This window comes from Bos taurus, chromosome 21, assembly GCF_002263795.3.
Source record: "Bos taurus isolate L1 Dominette 01449 registration number 42190680 breed Hereford chromosome 21, ARS-UCD2.0, whole genome shotgun sequence".
In the NCBI taxonomy this organism is placed as follows: domain Eukaryota; kingdom Metazoa; phylum Chordata; class Mammalia; order Artiodactyla; family Bovidae; genus Bos; species Bos taurus.
In genome coordinates, this window is record NC_037348.1 from 50,708,328 (window position 1) to 50,734,310 (window position 25,983).

Below are 25,983 nucleotides of genomic sequence, written 5' to 3' on the forward strand. Positions count from 1 at the left end.
AACGCTACCTGCTCCAGTATTCTGACCTAGAGAATTCCATGGACTATACAGTCCATGGGGTCGCAGAGAATCAGACGTAACTGAGCGACTTCCAGCTCACTTTCACACACATCTTTTGGGCTTCCCAGCTGGCACTGTTAAAGAACCAACCTCCAAGTGCGGGAGATGTAAGAGGTGCGGGTTCCATCCCTGGGTTGGGAAGATACTGTGGAGGAGGGCCTGGCAACCCACTCCAGCATTCTTGCCTGAAGAATCCCGTGGACAAAGGAACCTGGAAGGCTACAGTCCATTGGGTTGCACAGAGTTGGACATGACTGAAGGGACTTAGCATGCATGTATCTCTTGTCACAATTAGTGGTTGAGGACAGAGTCCATGAACTCTATATAGTCACTATCGCTGTGGTTTTGACTAAATATCAGACAGTTTATATATATGTATTTTAAATTGTGGGTATACTAATGAATAAATAATTGAATTAATAAATGTTCTTAGATATTTTTGCTCAATCTCAGAATGTCTGTCAGAGTTTGTCTCATTTTGGTATATCAGTGTATCCGATATGGTGAGGATTCGTTTTTTTATTTATCTTTAACACTTGTCCTAGTTGAGGAGTTAACAGCTTTGAAGTAATTTTTGCTTTGGTCTTGAGAAGATGTTAGAAACAATTCCTTATTTCTCCCTGTTTAATAAACTCATTAAGATGATTGTATATTAACCAACAATGTAATCAACCAAGACAACAAAATGTAAGCTAGAAGTAGAATAATGTTGGTGGTTATATAATAGTGTACTTCTGAGAAAAAGTGAGCAATTAGACAGTTTTTCTATAACAGTTTGATAAAATATTAAAAGAATGATAGTAATTATATAAACTTGTCTGCTAATATCTATTAATAGATATTGCTAATATCCCTCAATTCTTCCTTTGGGAGTTAAACAGTTTTATAAGGCTGTCCCTAAGTATGACAGCTCAGTTTGGGAGAAGTGCTGAGAGAAATGGCTGTTCTACACCATCAGATTTTCTGTAAATTAATTCAGATATATTTTTCCTCCCTATTCCCTATTTAGAGAGTATTCAAAGAAAAGCTTTTAAACTGTGAGTTTTCTTAGGTGCTGAAATAAAAATAATGTATATTAATTATAGTTTGTGATCACAACACATTTCAATGACTTTGTTGCTGTGCTGTCTCCACTTTATGTAAATAAAATTTTCATTTAAAATACATTCTTAAAACCTAGAAGTTAGTTGACAAAACAACAACCTCTATGACTATTTTGTAACAAATATGGGTTATTGATTGCAGTCCAATCTAACTGTGGTAAGAAATGAAAACATATTTTTGTTATATTTTAGTTGAAAAGTGAAATTGTAAGTGTTAGTCACTCAGTCGTATCTGACTCTTTGCTACCCCATGGACTGTAGCTTGCCAGCTTCCTCTGTCCATAGAATTCTCCAGGCAAGAATACTGGAGTGGGTTGCCATTTCCTTCTCAAGTGGATCTGCTCAACCCAGGAATTGAACCCAGGTCTCCTGCATTTCAGGCGGATTCTTTACCAGCTGAGTCACAAAAGAAGCCCAGCTCCTATCCTATAAATGAGTTAATCTGAGCAAACTGAAGAACAATTTTGCATTTTGTTAGATTAGATAAAAGAGTACTACTTAAAGATGATCAAAAATGTACTGTGTGGAATTACAGTTGCAAGTTATTACTCAAAGGAAGTTCCAATTATCAAGTCTCAATGATTTATCTATACATATTTATAATTTCAAACCAGACTTAGTGTCCTCTAGAATAGCCTTCTAAATAAAATAATCTCAAAAGCAATTTGTGATAATGAATAAATATTCAAGCTTAATTTATTTTGATAGATTTGATAGAGCTCAAATAGAGGATTTAATCTCTTGTTACACTAGAGAGCAAAATTATTTGACATGCAAATAAATACTTTGAATTAAAATTTAAAGGGTTTACACAGCATTGATTTTTTTTTTTTTTTAAGTGGGAAGTGGAAGTTCTGGACAAGAAGTCTAAGGCTTGATTTTTCTTTTATTCTATGAAATAAGATAAAAATGACTTTCAAATAATACACTTTTGAAGTATTTTTCAAACTCTTCTAGAGAACAAAAGAATCCAATATTTCTAACTTGTTTTTATGATTCCAGCTACCAAAAAAGGAAAGAAATTGGTATTAAGAAAGTCAAAATACATGATATCCATGATAAAGAAGGCAACTAGAAGTACATTTTTCTCAAAAATCCAGATGTAAACATTTTAAGCCAAATATTGTCAAATCAAATGTAGCATTTACTGAATGATGTACTATAGCATGACAAAGTGGTTTTAGTGAAGAATATCTGAATTAGAAAATATGTAAACATCAGTTACCATAGTACCATAAAATGACGTTATATAGTCATTTCTCTAGGATGTGAATTCACCACTAACTCTTCTATAGATTCAGTGTAGATTCAGATCCAATAAAAACTCCAACAAATTTTTACATGAAAATTGTTAGGTTGATTTTTAAATTTACATGGAAGATTAAAAGGCTGAGAGAAGCTCGCATCCTATATTCAGAAAAAGAAGAATATGAAGGGTAGAATTATCCTTCCCATTATGATATGTTATTATAAAGACCTTGTCAATAAGATATGGTAATACATTTTTTTTTTCCTTTTGGTTGGAGTATAATCCATTGAAATGTAAAAAGAAACCAAACGTAGAGCTGAGATATATATGAAAATTTTATATCTGCTGAATTTCATGCTTCATAGCTTTGGGTCAAGAAAGAATGACCCAACTTTACTAAGATACACTTAATATACAAAAAGTTGCGTATATTTAACGTATACATTTGTATGAGTTTGTACATATGTATGTACCCATGATACCATAACAACAAGAAAAGGTAAAAAACATATCCATCACCTCCAAAAGAGTCCTTCGCTCTTCTCTCTTTTCTCCTTTTTCTTTTATTCTATGTGTGTTGGGGGTGGGGGGGGCAGGTAAGAAAATTCAGTATGAGAGCTACTTCCTTAAGTTTTTAAGTGCGTAATACCATATTGTTAACGGTAGGAACTACAACTCAGTAGCAAAGGGAAAAAAAAAAAAAGGAACCTGGTTAAAAAATAGGCAAAAGACTTGAATACATATTTTGCTAAAGAAGATATACAAACAGCCAACAGGTTTATGAAAATGTGTTCAGTATCTTTAATCAGAGAAATGCACATGAAAACCACAGTATGATAGATGCATTTGTTTTTATTTCAGGCTCAAAAGAAGTTCAAATTGTCAATATGACAGACGTGGCAGAGCAATGGCCAGGATCTTAGACTCAAGGAGGTAAAAGGACTCTGTGAGGAGACAGTGTTTTTTGAGTTCCTTAAAGTTGTAGCTGCTTCAGGAATGTTGTGGTTAATCTTTCCTTGGTTCATAATGATCAGATTCATGAGGAAAAGACTAGAAATCTATATCAAATCTATATTTATTTATAGTTTATTGCAAGTATTTACACACAACTGGTAGCAAATCATGCTGCCTGGGTTTACCATATATTAAATAGTAAAGGTTATATGTACAAGAATTAGAGATAGTATCAAGAAGTTGATTACTGTATTGAATATTGGTCAGCAATGAATTCTAGCAGGAGGTAATATCTAAGTCCATTGATATGCATGGTAGTAGAAGGAGGAAATGATTTTTAGACCCAAAGTGCTGATGTGTGAAGAATCACCCTTGTTTCTTCTTTTCTGATTTCTGTCACTAACTCCCACTGGCTTAGCTGGCTCACAAAATAATTAGAAAGAAAGCCTGAGTGATGCCACTTCATAGAAATAAACCTTCCAGGATACAGAGTAAAGTAGGGATTGAATCTAGAAGAATGATAGAGAAATGGGAAAAGCAACACATCTATTTTAATTACACAGTTCCAGTAAATCACAGCCTCGTGTATCCCACTTACCCTGTCCTACATTTAATTTGGCTCAAAATGTTTTCATTGCTGTCATTATTGTTTATATCCCCCAGGGGAAAAAGGACCTTATCTCTTTTATTCCCTTATGTATCCCAAGTGCCTAGAATATCGCCTAGCATGTGGTGGACATTCAGTAAATATTTGTTAAATAAGCAACACAAAATATTTCTCCATTTAAATTACTTCATTATTTATAAAACATTATGCAAGTTAAAATAAAATTCATTTCAAGAAGACTCAATCCTTGATATACTAACTATATCATATACTATTGATATACGAATTGATAAACTATTATAAAAAATAGAAATTTAATTCAACTTTTTTTTTTGCAATTCTATGATATGTGCTCAACCTGATTATAATTTTCAAAGTATCTCATTTAGCCCTTCCATAGCTTTGTGAAATATACTTTATTGTTTCCATTTATCTAGAAAATGTAGCCAAGAACTCATAAAGATTACATAACCAGCCCAAAACACACAGCCGATATGACAGAGACTAGATTTAAAATAATTGATTTTTCCCCATTTTATTTTCCTACACCCAGCTTAGATATATCACCTCCTGCTAGAATCCATTCTGACCAATATTCACTTACAGTGATCAACTCCGTGATACTATCTCTAATTCTTGTACATATAACCTTTACTATTTAATATATGGTAAACCCAGACAATGATTTGCTATGAGATGTGTGTAAATATTTGCAATAAATCATAAAGAAATAATATGTACATTTGATATAGATCTCTAATCTCTTCATCATGAGTCTGATGAAAATTCTTACGCAAAAATATGAATATAATGTTGCATTTTTCCTTGCCAAGTTTAACAGAGTTCCTCTTTTTGTTAACATTACTCGCATTTTCCTATCTTTTTCTTTTGGCTAAATAAGATTCTAATTTCACAACAGTCTTTCCTAATTAAAAAAATGCTCTTTTTATTTAGGCCTTTTAAACTCCTGACAGAATACCTTTATTCTCTACTCATGCAGTTGGATAAAGTTCACTTAAGAGATTGTCAATACTTTATCACATTAGTTTGCTCATACTGCTGGATCCATGTTGTGCAAACATGCATTTTTTGCATTTTATTGTAACAATTACAGTGCAATGCAATGGTGTTTAATATTGTTGGGCAGGGTGGTTGGTTATTGTTCAGTCACTCAGTCCGATCTGACTCTTTGTGACCCCATAGACGGCAGTATGCCAGTCTTCCCTGTTCTTCACTATCTCCTGGAGTTTGCTCAAATTCATGTCCATTGGGTCGATGATGCCATCCAACCATCTCATCCTCTATAGCCCCCTTCTCCTCTTGCCCTCAATCTTTCCCAGCATAAGGGTCTTTCTAATGAGTCGGTTCTTCCCATCAGGTGTGTAAAGTACTGGATCTTCAGCTTCAGCATCAGTCCTTTTAATGAATATTCAGGGTTGATTACCTTTAGGATTGACTGATTTGATCCCCTTGCTGTCCAAGGGATTCTCAAGAGTCTTCTCCAGTGCCACAATTTGAAAGCATCATTTCTTTGGTGCTCAGAGTCGGGCAAGGTAGAGGTAGTAATTCCAATGCACCATAAGGTCTATGTAACTAATTAATCTGTTCAGTGGAGATGATATATAGGTCCACTTGTCTATCTTTTTAAAGAGTTTTTAAAAGAGAGTTTGTATGTTTACAACAGAATTGATAGGGGAGGTACAGAGATTTCCCAAACATCTCTTGCCCCCACACACTGCATAGCTTCCCACATTATCAACATCACCCACCACAATGCTACTTTTTTTCTTTAACCAAATTTGTCAGTATGAACCCATACTAACACACCATAAGCATCCAATGTTCACAGGTTAACTAAAGATTTACCTTGATGTTGCACATTCTATGGGTTTGGACAAATTTTTAATGACATATATCTATAATTATAATTTCATATAGAATATTTTCACTGCCCTAAAAATTCACTGTGCTCTGCCTATTAATCCCTTCCCCATCAACAACCACTGATTTTTTTTTGTTATCTCCATAGTTTTAACTTCTCCAGAACATCATATAACTGGAATCATACAGTACGAATCCTTTTCAGATTGATTTTTTCACTTAGTAATATGTGTTTAAGCTTCTTCATGTCTTTTCATGTATTGATAGCTCATGTTTTAGCTCTGAAGGTTACATGTTTGTTCGTGCACAAAAATAAGTAAAACCAAGAATTATTTATCCATTCACCTTCTGGAAAACATCTTCATTGCTTCCAAGCTTTGGAAATTATGAATAAAACTGCTAGAAAAATCTGTAGGCAAGTTTTGATTCATACATAAGTTTTCAAGTCCTTTGGATTAATACCACAGAGTGCAATTGCTGATCAGATGGTAAGAGCGCATTTGGTTTTGTAAGAAACCACCAAACTGTCTTCCAAAGTGGCTGTACAATTTCACATGTGCACCAGGCATATATGAGAGTTCCTGTTGCTCCACATCTTTACAGACATTTGATGTTGTTAGTGTTGTCCATTCTAATAAGTGTCTAACGTCATCTTATGGTTGCATTAAGTTTCACTACCCTGATGACATGTGATGTGGAATGTATTTTCATAAGTTTATTTCCCATCTGTCTATCTTCTTCACTGAGGTGTCCATTAAGGCCTGTTTCTATTTGCTTTTAAGTCTTTGTTCTATTTTAATCAAAAAAAGTTTTTTGTTCTTTCTGTATTTTATGAGTCACTAGAGGAAATCATCTTTAGAGGTAGGAATCAGATGATATATATTTGTGACAGCGGAGATTACGAGTTTTTTAACCATCTTGATTAAGGCCATAAATTGAAGTTAGGTGGCAAAAGTAGAAAAGAAACACAAAAATGATAAATATAATAAAATTACAGACATTTATCAAATGCTTGCTAGGTTTAATTATTCCTCAAAATAATCATATGGTAGCTGATACTAATAATTCCAGATTATAGAGGTGTCACTAAAGTATTAAGAGGGAAACAACTTGCCCCAAAACATGCAGATAGAATGTGATGGAACTACAGCATTTCAGCTTAACACAATGTCATAGTTCTATGCTATTAGCACTAAAGAATTTTTATAACACATTTTAAAAATAATTTTATTTGTTTACTGGCTATGTTGACCCTTTTTTATTATTGTTTTTAATGTAACCCAATAAGAAATTTTTCTGTCACTGATTGCTGAACAAAGGGAATGATAACTTCTGATATTTGTCAGCATCACTTTGACAATGTCTATGAAAACATGGAAATGTTTAAACATGGCATTTATATTTCAGAAAATTCTTGCATACCGTATGTGAATAGAAAAGAGATGAATAAATTCACAACTTTGACTTAAATTTATATGACTAGGAAATGAGCATAATATTTTTCTTTCCTTCAGGCAAAAGTTGATACTCCTCATGGCACTGTTCTCTTGTTTTGTAAATCTTGTGCATGACAAGAAATTTTCCTACCATGACTTTGCAGAATTTAATTAATCTATAGGTATACAAGTGCATTCATGAGCTTAATTTCCATCTGTTGTATTTTGCACATGAAATATACATGTAATTGAATAAAAGCCCTTTAATTTTGTTTTATATTATTCATTAATATGGTTTATATGACATAGATGCAATCTTAAATACTTTAGAGTCACCAGGAAATGTAAGAATCTAACCTATTTTTAATGATAGAAGTAAAGTGAAGTCTCTTAGTCATGTCCGACTCTTTGTGACCCCATGGACTGTGTAGCCTACCACGCTCCTCTGTCCATAGGATTTTCCAGGCAAGAGTACTGGAGTGGGTTGCCATTTCCTTCTCCAGAGGATATTCCCAACCCAGGGATTGAACCTGGGTCTCCCACATTGTAGGCAGATGCTTACATCTGAGCCACCAGGGAAGTCCATTTTTAATGATAAGTTTCCGAGAAAACTTTAGCTGCAATTGAAGCTTAATTAGTTAAAGCCCACAAATTATTTTTAAAATCTATAAAGTTATTAAAGATTATTGTTTCAAGTTATGAGTATCTAAGGGATTTAATGCACAGAGAATGTCTGCAAAAAATCTCCTTGAGAATAGAGATGTATTGTGTAATAGATAGACTATGTTTGTGGAGTCTGACAAAGTTGGCTTTGTAGCTGTGCTTCTTCACTTACTAATTGTCCGGACTTGGACAAGTTATTTAAGTTCTCATTTTCAGTATCTTTGTGGGGGAAAAGAAAGAAAAACAATGCCAGAAAAGTTTAAAAGAAAGAAAGAATCAACTTAAAAGCAAAAGTATTTAAAGATCTGTAGGTATGTTAGTCTGGGTTTTCCAGAAAAACATAACCGAGAGGCTATGTATGCACACACATACATAAAGAGATTAATATAAGCAAATATCTTATGTTATTATGGAAGTTGTCAAGGGAAAGATAATTTTTCAGTGTGAGTCAGAAGGCAGAAAAAAAAAAAAAAATGATGTCCCAGGCAGAAGCCAGTCAGATGGGAGGAATTCCCTCTTAACTCATAGGAGGGTCAACCTGTCTTCTCTATTCAGGTATTCAACTGATTGGAGGATGCCCATCCATTGTGGAGTCTAATCACTTTAGACTTTAAATGTTAATTTCACATAACCCATTAATGTTTGACCACATATCTGGTCACTTCATGGCTTAGTCAAGTTGAAACAAAAAAGTAACCATTACAAGAGAGTTAATTTGAAATAACTTTGCTGTCAGGCCTTGAACAGTGTCTGGCACATAGTAAATACTAAATGGATTGCCTTCATAGATCACAACTTTGTCATGAAGGGACTTGAGTAACTCAATGAAGCTATGAACCATGCTGTTCAAGGCTATCCAAGACAGACCAGTTATAGTGAAGAGTTCTAACAAAACTTGGTCCACTGGAAAAGGAAATAGCAACACACTTAATATTCTTGCCATGAGAAATCCATGGACTGCCGGAGTCCAACTCCAGCAGCCAGGGATTCAATCTGAAGAGATGGACGGTGTCGGTGAATGAGACAGCCTCTCATTTTTCTTGGACTGCCTGTTTATTTCAAGTTTAAGATTCTCTTTTATACTTTTACAAAAACATTAGGCCAGAGGTTTGACATGTTCAGTTCCCCCTCTCCCAGATTTATTATCTCCATAAATCACTGTTGCTCCTCAAACAGAGTTCCTGCTTCAGTGATTCTCGGGGAATCAGCCTTATCATCTATTATCTACTCCCTCTAATGTGTCCTATAGTTTAACTTGTGATTACATTGTAACTCATACTGCATTCCTCAGTTTACTACTTATCTTCCTAAATCCTGTTTGCCCCTAACATCCTGAGCTCACTATCTCTTAAAAAGGCGTCTAGCTATAGTGTCTCTAAAAATTCCTAACTTCTATAAGCTATAGTAAAAAATGCTAAGTTTACAACATTCCTTAAATCTTTAACTTCTAACTGTTTTAATTATTTGAAATGGCGACCCACTCCAGTGTTCTTGCCTGGAGAATCCCAGGGATGGAGGAGCCTGGTGGGCTGCCGTCTATGGGGTCACACAGAGTCGGACACAACTGAAGTGACTTAGCAACAGCAAGCCCTAAATTCAGTAAACTCCTTTGCCATAAACATTCTCCTCACAAATAGACTTCAGATAGCAATCCCTCCCATGGCCTCAAGCTAGGGCCTATGTGCTCATTCTGGAATACTCTTTTGTAAAAGTCCTTGAACAAATGCCAATGATTAACTTTATGAATTATTTTCTGAGCAATGCTGCAGAAGGCTTTGTGCCTTCTCATGCTCCTCTCAAGAACAATAAGCACCTTATTCATTTTCAGTCAACTCAGCCAAGGAGAGGAAAAGACAAGTCAGAATTACAAGGCCTAACTCCTTCATCCCGGGATCTGTGCCTATGGAATGAGGAGAGGGGGCTGGGGGCCATGCCTCCATTTTGTCAGTAATGCCTAATGTGGCTCCCGACAATAGACTGTATGAAAGACAAAACTGAATGATGCCAGAGCACGAGCCCTGCAGGTTGGAAGGTGTACAGTATGTTCCTGGGGAAGAGTAGAGAGCAATTACTCCAGCATGAATGAAGTGGCTGGGCCAAAGCAGGAATTATGTACAGCTGCTGATGTGTCTGGTGGCTAAAGTAAAATCTGATGCTGTAAAGATTGCTATCTTTCTATCCAATATTGCATAGGAACCTGGGATGTTAGGTCCATGAATCAAAGTGAATTAGATGTGGTCAAGCAAAAGATGCAAAATGGTTGATACTTGAAGAATCAGTGAACTAAAACTGACAGGGATGAGCAAATTTAACCCAGATGAACATATATCTACAACTGTGGGCAAGAATATCCTGGAAGAAATGGAGTAGCCCTCATATTCAACAGAAGAGTCCAAAATATAGTACTTGGGTGCAACCTCTAAAACAACAGAATTATCTCAGTTCCTTTTCAGCATCAGGGTCCAGTAGTCATGTACAGATGTGAGTTGGACCATAAAGAAGGCTGAGTGCTGAAGAATTGATGCTTTTGAAGTGTGGTGCTGGAGAAGACTCTTGAGAGTCTCCTGGACTGAAAGGAAATCAAATTAGTCAACCCTAAAGGAAATCAACCCTGATTATTCATTGGAAGGACTGATGCTGAAGCGGAAGTTCCAATACTTTGGCCACCTGATGTGAAGAGCCAACTCATTGGAAAAGACCCTGATGCTGGGAAAGATTGAGGGCAGGAGGAGAAATGGGGCAACAGAGGATGAGATGGTTGGATGTTATCCTCAACTCAATGCACATGAGTTTTAGCAAACTCAGATAGCTAAGTACAGGGAAGCCTGGTGTGCTTCAGTCCCTGGGGTCACAAAGAGTCAGTCAGGACTGAACAGCAATAACAATAACAATAGGAGTGATTTACTCCTCTGATCAAGCTTAGAAAAATCACAGCCTCCTTGAGAAAAAAAAAAAAAAAAAAGTTAAATTTACTATTTTTAACCATTCCACATTTGAAAACAATTAAACATATTTTTTAGGTTTTTTTCTCTGTCAGGGTCTAAAATTAGTGTGTAAAAGCTAGGACTTAGTTCCACACTTAAATAGAACAAATATTATTTGAAGTCTGTACTGGCTCATGGCATTCTTCATTGAAATATAGTTGTGTTCATAGCTTCCATAAGAGTGAATCTACTTTCATATCTGGATATAGCTTTTTTTTTTTTTAAGCTTCTGGGAGCTCCACAATTACAGATAAATTCCATTTTATTAGCTACAACAAGCTGTGCAACTATGGAACAAGATCAACCCTTCATATATACCTAAAATATCCTATCAGTACCAGGATGTTTATCCAGTATCAACTAAACGGTTTAGTTCACTTGCGGTTCTAGTAACGTGATCTCACATTAAGAAACATATGGGAAAACCTTGAGAGGAAACACTGGATTCTTAATTTCTGTCCTTCAAACATAAGAAGTGGTAATAGGGCAGTAAAATAACATTATTTTAATTTCTGAGAAAATAGAAGTAATCAAAAATATAGCTCTGGATTCCTATTTTTAGGAATTGTCTTGACAGAAGTTCGTTCTCTTACCGTAGTTCATATGCGTCACTTGTTAGAACCAAACCAGACCAAGAACTTTATGTGTGTTAATGCTTCTCATTACACTTGCAAAAGAGAGAGAAGAGGGGAGAGAGGAGTAAAGAAGAAGGCAAATAAATTCAAACGTACAAAATATAAAATTTCAGGTCCAAAGACTAACTGAAATTTCTACCATGGAAATTGAATTGCAAAGAGATTTTTGTTTGGAAATTTTCCCTTAATGTAGTAAATTTACTTAAGAGAATCATATCAATGTATTTACAATATTACTAGTAATTATGATTGTATATTTACTGTATAAATTAGCCAATATCTGTATGGAATTTTAAAAGTAGTAAAATAAGCAACAAATCCAATTAATAACTTTTTCAGAAGTAAGCAGATCTTTATTCACTGGAACTGAAGAAAGAAAATGGTCCTAAGTCTTTTGGATACAGAACATCCTTGTAATTCAGCCATTCGTGGGTGTATTTGATATATTGAATTAAATACTTGAAAGATATTTTGATAAACTTTAATGAAATGAAAATTCTTTGGAAATTTAGGATCACTAGTCAACTGATAGGATAGTTTAGTAACATTTAGGCAGATAGTCCAGGATTTTACTACCTCCTTATTTATACTACCTCTTCTTCTCTCCCTCCATACCCATCGTCCCCAAGCTGGGGCTTATTTTTCTTCTCTCTTCAAGTTCCAAATATAATTTTGACACATGGTTGTAATTTTTTTAAGAGAAATTTGTTTAACATTACATTCATCCCAATGAATGTGAATGCATATATTCATCAGTGAAATTAGTGCTAAGCATTAAGTTTTTCAGAGGTACAATAGATGGCATAACTATTGTGATCAGACCTGTGATCAGGTCTTCACAATGGTGGGAAATACATGATATGCTATGTTTTATATACTTGATTCATTTCAAGAAATCACACATTTCTTGAAAACCACAAGTTTTTCAGAATCAAGAGGTACAATAGATGGCATAAATTGCTTTTTTACCTGAGGTCCTCACTCCGATCCTCGGACCTTCCTTTGTTCTATTTTCGAAGGCTTTTCCCTTCTTTGTCTTTTAGCCACCTCCATTCTGGACTCCTTTTTCCTATTCTAGCTACAATGGCACCCTACTCCAGGACTTTTGCCTGGAAAATCCCATGGATGGAGGAGCCTGGTGGGCTGCAGTCCATGGGGTCGCTAAGAGTCGGACACGACCGAGCGACTTCACTTTCACTTTTCACTTTCATGCATTGGAGGAGACAATGGCAACCCAATCCAGTGCTCTTGCCTGGAGAATCCCAGGGACAGGGGGGCCTGGTGGGCTGCCATCTCTGGGGTCGCACAGAGTCGGACACGACTGAAGCGACTTAGCAGCAGCAACAACAACATGTGAGATTAAGAGATGCAAACTGCATAAAAATCTTCAAGCTGGGAACTTTTAACACAGATCTGAATGTGTGTTCACATGTCAAATCACGTAAGTTAGTTCATGCATCTGGCATATGTTGTCATATGCGTGCATCCTCTATATATCGCTTTTGTGTACTTTATAGTACTGTATAGAGTACAGTAGTACAGTATATTTATTTCAAGCCTAGCATATCTGGAAGCAAGCGTAAACGCAGTGGTGATGTATCAATAGCTGGTACTACTGAAGAACCAAAGAGATTCACAATGTGGTAAGTGGCAAGGAGATTTCTTTATTTGAAGAGAATCTGTTAGTTTCTGAAGCACAGGACCCAAACTTTAAACCGTACGGGAAGGTTGCAGCAGCCATTCAGAATGTAATCTAGTAATACCATGTCATCTATGATGAGAGACAAAAGACTACTATCTAGACATCACTGTATCATTTTTTGCAAGAAAGTAGAATTGACTCCAGCAAGGAACCAGAACCTGTGCCATCAACATCAGGTGTGAGTGAAATTGCAGCCTGCTCTCTTTCCCGTATTGCTGATGATCCTTCAGTTTTACTGTCTCCCACCTCTTCTCCCTCCTCCAGTCAGTAACTCTTCTTGCCTATTCACTCGATGTGAGCCCCTGTAAGTCAGCTGTTGTACTGTACTACTGAACTCTTCAAGATATTTACTGTAAGATTGAAAATGTTTTAATTTTTGTGTGTTGCTATGAAAGTGAAAGTGGAGAGTGAAAAAGTTGGCTTAAAGCTCAACATTCAGAAAACGAAGATCATGGCATCCGGTCCCACCACTTCATGGGAAATAGATGGGGAAACAGTGGAAACAGTGTCAGATTTTATTTTTCTGGGCTCCAAAAACACTGCAGATGGTGACTGCAGCCATGAAATTAAAAGACGCTTACTCCTTGGAAGGAAAGTTATGACCAACCTAGATAGCATATTCAAAAGCAGAGACATTACTTTGCCAACAAAGGTTCGTCTAGTGAAGGCTATGGTTTTTCCTGTGGTCATGTATGGATGTGAGAGTTGGACTGTGAAGAAGGCTGAGCACCGAAGAATTGATGCTTTTGAACTGTGGTGTTGGAGAAGACTCTTGAGAGTCCCTTGGACTGCAAGGAGATCCAACCAGTCCATTCTGAAGGAGATCAGCCCTGGGATTTCTTTGGAAGGAATGATGCTAAAGCTGAAATTCCAGTACTTTGGCCACCTCATGTGAAGAGTTGACTCATTGGAAAAGACTCTGATGCTGGGAGGGATTGGGGGCAGGAGGAGAAGGGGACGACAGAGGATGAGATGGCTGGATGGCATCACTGACTCGATGGACGTGAGTCTGAGTGAACTCCAGGAGTTGGTGATGGACAGGGAGGCCTGGCATGCTGCGATTCATGGGGTCGCAAAGAGTCAGACACGACTGAGCGACTGATCTGATCTGATCTGATGTATTACTTGTGTGTACTCTATAAAAAGACTTTCTTGTCTTTCTCTTAACTGTTATCATATACAAGGAGGAATTGTGGGGGAAAAAAGTTACTTCTCTACTGTAACATACAATCAGGCAGCTTAATTGAGCATATTCTCAAGTGGCATGAGATGGACCTACTCTTTATCTTCAGCATAAGGCCTGATGTGTCTTCCCATCATATCTTTGCTCAGCTTTTACTGTGCCCACCATCAGCACTACATGGAAAATTCTTTCTGGACTCCCTTTCATTCATCTACACCCTTCTATTTTTTCCAAGATCATGAGCAAATTCTATCTGCTTTGTAAGTTTCCCTCTCAGTATTCTAGATAGCTTCAGTATTTCTTTTTTGAACTGTATTTGAAATTACATATAATGTCTCACTGTATTTTTTATTTATTTCAAGAGTCATTTCTTCCTGCTTTCAAAAACAACAACAAAAAAAAAAAGCACCTTCTTAAGTGAGATACCAAAAAGCAACAAGTTCTTTAGAAATAAGTACTAAGATATGCTTTTTGAATATGAAACAGACATGAAAGGTATCTGGCTAAGTTACTTGGTTTTTTAGATGAAAGTAAAGTTTTGGAAAACCTAAGGGACCTGTGTCTTCAAGGTTCTTGGAGAAAATATATTATCTGCTTGAAAGAAGAGAAGTTGGCCTCCTGGTTGCAAGTCTTAATCTGCCACATTTTTAGCCTCTCACCTTGGGCAGGTTTACTCAAATAATTTCTTCATCTATAAAATGTCCTCAACATTTTCTCTGATGAAATAGAACTTGGTATTATAAAAATATTTTGGAAGGACACATTTTAAAGGAGCATTCAGTATTTTAACATTTAACATTATATTTCTTTATTAAATCACAAAAGCCAAGCACAATTTTTGTAAATAATATATGTAATATATAGCTTATAACTTTTCTCCATAGACACATACCAGTTTATGCTATTTTTCTATAACAGATATCATTATCTGAGACAGAAATGATAGCAAAAATCCATCCATTGTCATGAAATCTAATTAAAATATAATATGTGAGTAGTCTTAATTTTAAATTACATATATGTAAATATATATATATATTCTAAAGCAAATGGAGGCTTATTAACGATTTAAAAATAACTAGACCATACAAGTTATGCCCTTTTACTACATTATAAATCAGTTCTGTAAGTAATGGAGATTGAATAATTGATGTATTCGTGTTAGCATCATTGCATACAGATTGTGGACGTTAGGTGCACACTTGAATTTTCAGTAGAGTAAAAATTTTATATTGCTAATTACTTGATATTTTGCCTTGTAAGATAAAGCCCTTATTTCTCAAACAAATGAATTTCAGAAGATTAATTAAGCTTCATTAATAAATAATTAAGCATTCTGTCTCTACGTTGCCTGAAAGCAAGTGTAAACTACATCTTGCCCGTGTTGCTAATTTGATGTACAGCAAACAGCCTTGCCCATGGGAATTTTGTAAATCAAGTTTATGATATATTATCCATAGTTTTCTTGTCTTTTAATCCTTCTTGGTTGTCGATAATGCAAATCAAGCCACACAAATGAAAACCTGTCAGAAAACACTGCTTTGGAAAGCCATACTCACATTAATGCTAACTGTTCAGAGTAGTTATACTGAACATTTCTTTCTTTAATTAAAAAGTCAAACATGACAAAGAATATGCTGTTTCATCAAGTCTTACTTGGGGATCATTCCCAAAGCGAACTTTTAAAAGGGGCCCCATGAATTCTGTCAAGAAAGAATAACATAAAACATCATGGTACTTTAACATAGCTAAATCAGCAAACAAACATCAAATATGCATAATAAATTTAATATTTAATTATGTGTACTATGAAGTTTTAAACTAAACTCTACTTAGATGTTAGAAGTGCACATGGTTTTATCAAGACAATAGTTGAGACTATTACATGAATCTCCAACATTGTATTCTAGGCACAGCTTTCTTAAAGATCAGTTTCTCTATGAGATAAATCAATCCAATGAGACTGTGTGTTTTTCTTCATAGGACTACTAACCACTAGATAATATCTAGTGAAAGCATTCAGTAAAAAGTTGTATGTAAATAAAATTACTATAGGAAAATAAGAAAATAATTGCATTTATGAGTGAGCTTAATAAGCTTTATCATTTACTCTAAGTCTCTCATTTCTGTTTGGAAAAACTAGTTGTGTCCTGGAGAGGTCACTTAACTGAAGAAAAGAAACATGAAGGGGCATCCAAATAAGCTAGGCTCTGCCTCAGAAAGGACTGATGGAAAAGGAAGATGGAAAATGTGGTAGTTTAATCTGGTTAAAACTACTGACCTCAGAATGGACCAGGCAGAGGCATAATGCATGCCTTTCTTGGTTGAAGCCACCTGGCTCTAAAACTCAGTGCAGATCTTACTTTGGATCTGTATGTCAAAAGTGAGTTTCCTACTCACTGTTGTCAATTACTACCTCCTGAGTATATTTTATAAGATAGATTCTGAATAAAATTTTGTTTCACTAGCTTAATTGAAAAAAGGAGGCTTAAAGAAGGGTAGAAATTCTTAATACCATAGTAATGGAAATTTTTCATATACATAATTTTCAGAACAATTATCTATTAATAGAGCTCTTAGTATATAATAAATAACACCTAATGACTCAAAATAGAAATTATATATTTAAGTTTTATACTTTTGCCAAATAGTAAAGTGAACCACTGGTTTTTATTGTTCTGTACTACTTATCTAGAATCATTTTGCACCTGTCTCTTAATAGGAATATTCACAAAAGTAACTCAAGAAATAAGCTATAAACTGATCAATATTTTATTCTTTTCCTTAAAGCCTCTTATTTTAACCATGAAAGGTTTCAGTGCATTAAGGCAGTACTTTATAATGTAAAATGAATCTAATAACATGCAAATATAACATTATAACAACAGATCACATGTTTTTAGCAAACATTTGCTTGTGCATTTTTATATAACTGAAAATGTTCAATCTTCATGCATTGAAAGAATTTGCATTTAATAATGGTTACAAAGTTGAAATGTAGACTTTAAATTCTTAAAGGTTGGGACAGAAGTTATGTTCTGCAGAGGGCAGATGTCAAAAGACAAAGTTTATTACTTCATATTATTCAAAGTTTGAATAGAAATGTACATATTTAGCCGCTTCCATAAGTATGGGTGTCTGAGACAGAAAATGCATGTCACTCTCAGGAGAATGATAAAGGGTAAAGCCTTATAGTGCACAGAGTGCACTCACCACAGCTGTTCTTCCACTTCGAACACAAGGCGGCAAGAGACAGAGAAGACTGACAACTTGACTGGTTCTGCCATTTTCTTAACATTATGGGCTGTGTCACTTTTTGAGGTTCTTAGATAAGATCCAATTGCTCCTTGGTCCTTTTTAATTACCTTTCAGGATTCCTTTGTTACAGGATTTGTTACTATGTATCCAAGAGACCTTGTCTTGTCACTCTGACAGAAAGGATTGGGCTATTTAACCAGAACTAATGAATATCTTCTATTTCCTTCATGAACAAAAGTAATAAATGTTATGCTGCTTCCTGGATTGCATATGTAATTGACAGCAAGTAACAGCCTTGGAATAGTAATAATACAAATCTTCTTTATTAACTCCAAAGCTTAACAGCAGAAATTTATAGAAATATAATCTGAATTTCTTTCATTTTTCTTTCCAACCAAAATTTGCTGAGAAAATACTTATGAATGCCATGTCAATTTAGTTCTATAATGAGAAAATTATTTATTCCTTTTTTCATTTAATTACAATTGACCAAGTAATTCAGATTTTACATCAGCCGATGACTATCATATGACATGTAACATGATAATAAAGAAAATTGCATTGATTCCTAACAAAAATGTTTATTTATATTCTCTAACCACCAGTGACACATTTCAGAGTGTGAATGTGTTGTTATATTATTTACATTGTTGTTTTCTGTTTTCCTGGTTATGTAATTTGTCACTGCCAGGTTTATGATTCTTTTCTGTGCAATAAATACATCACATAATATGTGCAAACAGTCTAATAGTAATGCAACAAGGCAGAGTGAAATTTCCATGTCTGTAATAGATTACTTGAAATGTCAACATATGCTAAAATTGATATTATCTATCAGTATATTGGGATTTCCCTGGTGGCTCAGTGGAAATGCAGGAGATGCAGTTTCAATCCCTGGGTCAGGTAGATCTCCTGGCGAAGGAAATGGCAACCCATTGCAGTATTCATGTCTGGGAAATCCTATGGATAAAGGAGCCTGGTGGGCTATAGTCCATACAGTTGCAAAGAGTTGGACACAACTTAACAATTACATAAGATTCAATATATTGCTCCAGTTTATAACATACTACAGTCGATAGGGTCACACAGAGTAGGAAATGACTCCAGCAGTTGAGCGTGCATACTGAAATCTATTTAAATGAACAGATCTGAAATTTTCAGTCATATATTTCTTCACTTTTATATAATTCTCCATCTTATTTCAAGATTAATATAGTTTTTATAAAAGTTTCTCTTTGTAAAGCAAGAATTTTGGCCTACTTTATTAAATGTGGAACCAAACCTTCCATATTTACTTATATGTGCTAAAATAGCTGGGGTTTTAGATGCAGAATATTGTATTAAATTAATATATTTTATGCAATATGTCTTCTGTGCATAACCGGTTTAAATAACTTCTTTCAGTTATTTTATATCTTATCCTTTGCATTCCTGTATTCTAATCTTTGTTTCTTTTCTGAGTCAGAAAGAGGTTATAATTTTTGACTTTATGCACATTTTAAAACATCTTCTTTTGTTTTTTATTATGTAAATGTTAAAATTATTTGGTCCTACATTTTGGAAGAGAGAACATAACACAGCACCATAGTACTTATTATAAAGCCTGAGGTCCTAGCTTTAATTCCTATGTCAATCATTTTATAAGATCAATTCTTGGATAAGAATTTTAAGCCATCCATGCCTCAATCTCCTCACTTCTTAAAGAGAGATAACACTAGTTCTTACCCAATAGGGCTTTTGCTGTGGATAAACTGTGCCAGACACATAGTGCTACTGCTGCTGCTGCTGCTAAGTCACTTCAGTCGTGTCTGACTCTGTGCGACCCAATGGACGGCAGCCCACCAGGCTCCCCCATCCCTGGGATTCTCTAGGCAAGAACACTGGAGTGGGTTGCCATTTCCTTCTCCAATGCATGAAAGTGAAAAGTGAAAGTGAAGTCGCTCAGTCGTGTCCGACCCTCAGCGACCCCATGGACTGCAGCCTTCCAGGCTCCTCTGTCCATGGGATTTTCCAGGCAAGAGTACTGGAGTGGGGTGCCATTGCCTAAACCCCCAATATATAGTCATCATTGTTAACCCCAGTACTTGACACTGTGCTGACTTCTGGCATTTGAAAACAAATCCAAGGAAAGTCTGAATTTTGTTACACAGTAGGCAATATTTTCCTCTAGTCTGATGTATGTAGCATTTACTTTACCTTATAATGTTAAAGACAATCATGTGACAATTATATTTTACATTTTGGTTCTTATTTCATTGAAATTTTTTCTTGAATATGTCAAATTTTTTAACTACTTTCTTAGATTATCCTTCAGCTGAGAAAATGGCTTGAATCCGTGTTCTGTAGTCGGCTGAGAGGTACATGATACTTTTTCTTCATCTTTCTTTACTTAGTTATTAAGCGAATTTCCCCTCAGAGCTACAATCACAGCAAGAAGACAGTTAAACGTAGAAGATTCTAGTCAATTCCCCGTGATGAATACAGTTCTGCTGTCTTGAGATAACATTATTCCTCACTGAGATTCCTAGTCCTCTGACATAGAATAGAGTAGAAAAGTCTTGATTCTGTCATCATATGCTGCTACTGAAGTGTTTTTCTTTAAATGTACCCCATCAGTTATCTAACCCCAGTCCAACCCTGCTTCTCCTTCCTCCAACTATTTCTAGGAATGTGTAGCCTGCAAATAACTGTATGTAATAAAAGAAGGTAGAATCTTCAGAAAACAGTATTTACACAGATGAAGAATAGCTCGGGTTTCTCACTGGTACAGGGCTTCCCCTGTGGCTCAGCTGGTAAAGAATCACATGCAATGTGGAAGACCTGGGTTCAATCCCTAGGTTGGGAAGATGCCCTGGAGAAGGGAAAGGCTACCTACTCCAGTATTCTGACCTAAAGAATTCCATGGACTCTATAGTCCATGGGGTCGCAAAGAGTCAGATACGACTGAATGACTTGCCCTCACTTACTAGTACAAGACTTACATTTGTAAGCCAGATGCTCAGAAAATAATTCCAGACTCATACTCTTTTTTTTTTTTAATTATACTAAGAAAACTTAACAAGAGATGGACCCTCTTAATAGATTTTTAAATATATAATACCCTATCACTATTTGTAGTTACAACATTGTACATCAGATCTCTAGAACTTACTCATCTTGCATGACTGAAATTTTATACACCCTAATCAGAAATTCCCCATATCTATCTCCCTCAAGCCTCTGACAACCACCATCCTATCCTCTGGTTCTACATTTCATTATTTTATATACCTCATATGAGCGGCATCATGTGGTAATTGTGCTTCTTAAATTGGCTTATTCCACTTATGTCCTCCAGTTTCATCTACATTGCCACAAATGACAGGATTTCCTTCTCTTTTCTTTTCTCTTAAGGTTGTATAATATTCTACTGAATGTACGGTTCACCCTTGAACAACATGTGTGTGAACTGCCTGGCTCCACTTACACCCATTTGTTTTTTTTCAAAAAGTAATGTACACTGTCTTTGATTGGTTGAATCTGAGCATGCAAATCTTGGAAATGGACAACTGATTGTAAAGTAATGTGGAGTTTCAAATTGCTAGCAGGGTTACCACCTTAACCCCCATGTTGTTTGTTGTTCAAGGTTAACTGTATGTCCCATTTTCTCCAATTTATTCAGTACACTGAAGGATATTTAGGTTGTTTCTACATCTTGGTCATTGTGAAAAGCACTGCCATGAATAGTTTAATATGTTTTTGAGACCCTGACTTTAAATATTTTGATAGTTAACCCAGAAGTGTGGTTGTTGGATAAAACAATAGTAGCTCTGTTTTTGATTAGCGTTTTCTGCTATTAGTGACGTTGACCATTTATATGTCTTCTTTGGAGAAATATCCATCCAAGTCTTTATTCCATTTTTTAAATCGGGTTATTAGGGTTTTTTTCTTTTTGCTACTGAGTTGCAGGAGTTACTTATGCGTTTTGGAAATTAACTCTTTATCAGACATAAGATTTCACAAATATTTTCTCCCCTTCCATGGTTGCCTTTCACTCTGTTGTTTCCTTTGCTGTGCAGAAGCTTTTTGGTCTGAAGTCCCACTTATTTATTTTTTATTTTGTTGTCTGTGCTTTTGATGTCATTTCCAAAACTCTTATCATGAGGTTTTCCCCTTATTCTAGAGGTTATATATATATTTTTAATTTTATGTTGAAGTTTTTATCTGGCCTGGAAAATCCCCTGGATGGAGGAGCCTGGTGGGCTACCATCCATGGGGTCCCTAAGAGTCGGAGGCGACTGAGTGACTCACGTTCACTTTTCACTTTCATGCATTGGAGAAGGAAATGGCAACCCACCCAGTGTTCTTGCCTGGAGAATCCCAGGGAGGGAGCCCATCAGGGGAGTCTGGTGGGCTGCCGTAAATGGGGTCACACAGAGTTGGACACGACTGAAGTGACTTAGCAGCAGCAGCAGAGCTTAATTTTGCTGATTGTAAAAGTGTGTTAGTTGCTCAGTCGTGTCCGACTCTTTGTGACCCCACGGACTGTAGCCCACCAGGACTTTTTGTCCATGAAATTCTCCAGGCAAGAATATTGGAGTGGGTTGCTGTTTCCTTCTCCAGGTTATTGTATATATAGTTTATTTTTGTGTATTCATTATCTTACATGTGGATTTTCAATTTTCTCAGTATCGTTTGTTAAAGAGCTTATCCTTTCCCACTGTATTTTCTTGGCACAGATGTCAAAGATCAATTGACCATTTAAGTGTGGATTTATTTTTAAGAAGCACATTCTTAAAAGCTCTACCTTAACTTAGTTTGGAATGTTCTAAGTTGAAGAGGCATCTTAGCTGGAACATTACTCATAGTGTCTAGTAGATTAACAAGCAGCCTACTCTGCTCTGAGGGTCACCTCTCTCCTCAACATCAGGTGCTATTTTCCTATTCCTAAAATGATCACATTATATTCTTTAAGTGTCTTTTTTCAGTATTTATGCTCATATGCCTAAGAAATATGCTTGTACTATATTTCTTAAATTTTCAGATTTGGCCATTAGCTATTTAGCAGTTATCTAGGGAAATGAGTATTTAGCTAACTTTTACTCACTTATCTATTCACCATCCTCCACATACAACTTTCCTGTCCCCCATATTTCCCCATATGTTTGTGTACATATACACAATGTACACATACATACTAGGTAATTTTATTTTCATATCTATATAAATGTAGTTCACAGCTAATCAATACAATATAATACGACTATTTCTGTTCATTTTTGAGATTTTAATTTTCCCTTTTTAATAAGCTTCCGTATTGTTGGTTGCTGTTAGGATTGTTTTCTCCTAGAACTTTAGATAGTTCTTAAAGCTAATTCATGTCTAAACCATACCTTAATTTTCTACATATTTTTCTCAATACAGTAAAACATATCCAGTATTCTGTCAGTTTTATCTTCTTGAAATCATGTCTACCAGAATTTCTGACTTGCTCCAATAAAGATATGTTGCTCTAAAAGTCAGCTGTACAGTTGTCACTTAGGGACTATCCTTATCCTTAACCTAAGGTTTTCCTTTACTTCTCTTGTAGGTTGGATCAACTGCTTCTTGGATCCCAAGCTTTCCCTCTTGTTTTATTCCCTCATCTTATGGAAGCATCATGTCTAGTAGTTTCCTGAAAAAAAGATGGGTGTGGAAGGCAAAATCCACTGAAATCTTGTGTGTCTGCAAAGCTTTTTATAATTATGTAACTCTGAAGTTTGGAATAGAATTCTAAGTGGGAATTTTTTCCCCACAGCTTTAGGACACTGTTTCACTGACTTTTGTTTACAATGTTGCACTTAAGAAGTCCCAGTTCATCCAATGGTTGATCATTTGTAAGTAAACTGTTTTTAATTTATAGGACATGCAGTGTCTTTGAGAAAAGTCCTCAGATTTTGTGATTATTTAAGACTTGATGTGCATCTACTTGTATCTATCATACTTATATAGATATATCTTATATATATATAATACTTATATATATTATATTTGATAGTCTCTTTCCATTTGAAATTCAAACAATGATTTTCCTCCCATATCTTCATTTCTAGAAATCTTCTGTTTAAAAATCACTGCTCTTGGAATTAATCCTATAGCTACCTTTTGCTATAGACTGGAAGGTGACTATGGCTCAGATCATGAACTCCTTATTACAAAATTCAGACAAATTGAAGGAAGTAGGGAAATCCACTGGACAATTCAGGTATTACCTAAATCAAATCCCTTATGATTATACAGTAGAAGTGAAAAATAGATTCAAGGGATTAGATCTGATAGACAGAGTGCTTGAAGAACTATGGATGGAGGTCTGTGATATTGTACAGGAGACAGGGATCAAGACCATTTCCAAGAAAAAAGAAATGCAAAAGGCAAAATGGCTGTCTGAGGAGGCCTTACAAAGCTGAGAAAAGAAGAGAAGTGAAAGACAAAGGAGAAAAGGAAAGATATTCCCATTTGAATGGAAAGTTCCAAAGAAAAGCAAGGAGAGATAAGAAAGCATTCCTCAATGATCAATGCAAAGAATAGAGGAAATCAATAGAATGGGAAAGACTAGAGATCTCATCAAGAAAATTATGGATACCAAGGGAAAATTTTATGCAAAGATGGGCACAAAAAAGAACAGAAATGGTATGGACCTAACAGAAGCAGAAGATATTAAGAAGAGTTGGCAAGAATACACAGAATACACAATAATACAACTGTACAAAATAGATCTTCATGACTCAGGTAACCATGATTGTGTGATCACTTACCTAGAATCAGACATCCTGGAATGCAAAGTCAAGTGGACCTTAGAAAGCATCACTACGAACAAGCTAGTGAGGTGATGGAATTCCAGTTGAGCTATTTCAAATCCTAAAAGACGATGCTGTGAAAGTGCTACACTCAATATGCCAGCAAATTTGGAAAATTCAGCAGTGGCCACAGGACTGGAAAAGTCAGTTTCATTCCAATCCCAATGGAAGGCAAGGCCAAAAAATGTTCAGTCTACTGCACAATTGAACTCATCTCACATGCTGGCAAAGTAATAGTCAAAATTCCCCAAGCCAGGCTTCAACAGTATGTGAACCATGAACTTCCAGATTTTCAAGCTTGATTTAGAAAAGGCAGAGGAACCAGAGTTCAAATTGACAACATCCTTTGGATTATTGAAAAAGCAAGAAAATACAAGATAAACATGTACTTCTGCTTTAGTGATTACATCAAATCTTTGTGTATATCACAACTGTGGAAAATTCTTAAAGACACGGGAATACCAGACCAACTGACCTGCCCCCTGAGAAATCTATATGCAGGTCAAGAAGCAACAGTTAGAACCGGACATGGAACAACAGACTGGTTCCAAATAGGGAAAGGAGTACATTAAGGCTGTATATTGTCACCCTGTCTATTTAACTTATATAAAGATTATATCATGAGAAATGCTGGACTGGCTGAAGCACAAGCTGGAATCAAGATTGCCAGGAGAAATATCAATAACCTCAGATATGCAGATGACACCACCCTTATGGCAGAAAGCGAAGAACTAAAGAGCCTCTTGATGAAAGTGAAAGAGGAGAGTGAAAAAGTTGGCTTAAAACTCAACATTCAGAAAACTAAGATCATGGCATCTGGTCCCATCACTTTATGGCATATAGATGGGGAAACAATGGAAGCAGTTACAGACTTTATATTTTGGAGATCCAAAATCACTGCAGAAGGTGACTGCAGCCATGAAATTAAAATATTCTTGCTCCTAGAAAGAAAAGCTATGATCAAACTAGACAGCATATTAAAAAGCAGAGACACTATTTTGCGAACAAAGGTCCGTCTAGTCAAAGCTATGGTTTTTCCAGTAGTCATGTATGGATATGAGAGTTGGACTATAAAGAAAGTTGAGTGCCAAAGAATTGATGCTTTTGAACTGTGGTGTTGGAGAAAACTTTTGCGAGTCCCTTGGACTGCATGGAGATCAAACCAGTCCATTTTAAAGGAAATCAGTCCTGAATATTCATTGGAAGGATTGATGCTGAAGCTGAAGCTCCAATACTTTGGCCACCTGATGTGAAGAAATGATTAGTTGGAAAAGACCTTGATGCTTGGCAATATTGAAGGCAGGAGGAGAAGGGGACGGCGGAGGATGAGATGACTGGATGGCATCACCATCTCAATGATATGAATTTGAACAAGCTCCAGGAGTTGGTGATGGACAGGGAAGCCTGACATGCTGCAGTCCATGGGGTTGCAAAGAGTTGGACACGTCTGAGT

The 25,983-nt window shown here is 35.8% G+C and overlaps 1 long non-coding RNA gene across 1 annotated transcript in view; it reads left to right on the top strand.

Moving 5' to 3' along the window:
* The window catches only part of LOC132343310 (uncharacterized), a 101,002-nt gene that overhangs the window by 66,896 nt on the left and 8,123 nt on the right, over positions 1-25,983 (top strand). The window contains exon 2 of the long non-coding RNA XR_009492063.1: positions 3,274-3,345. This is a non-coding gene — a long non-coding RNA (uncharacterized lncRNA). The remainder of the gene's footprint in view (positions 1-3,273; positions 3,346-25,983) is intronic.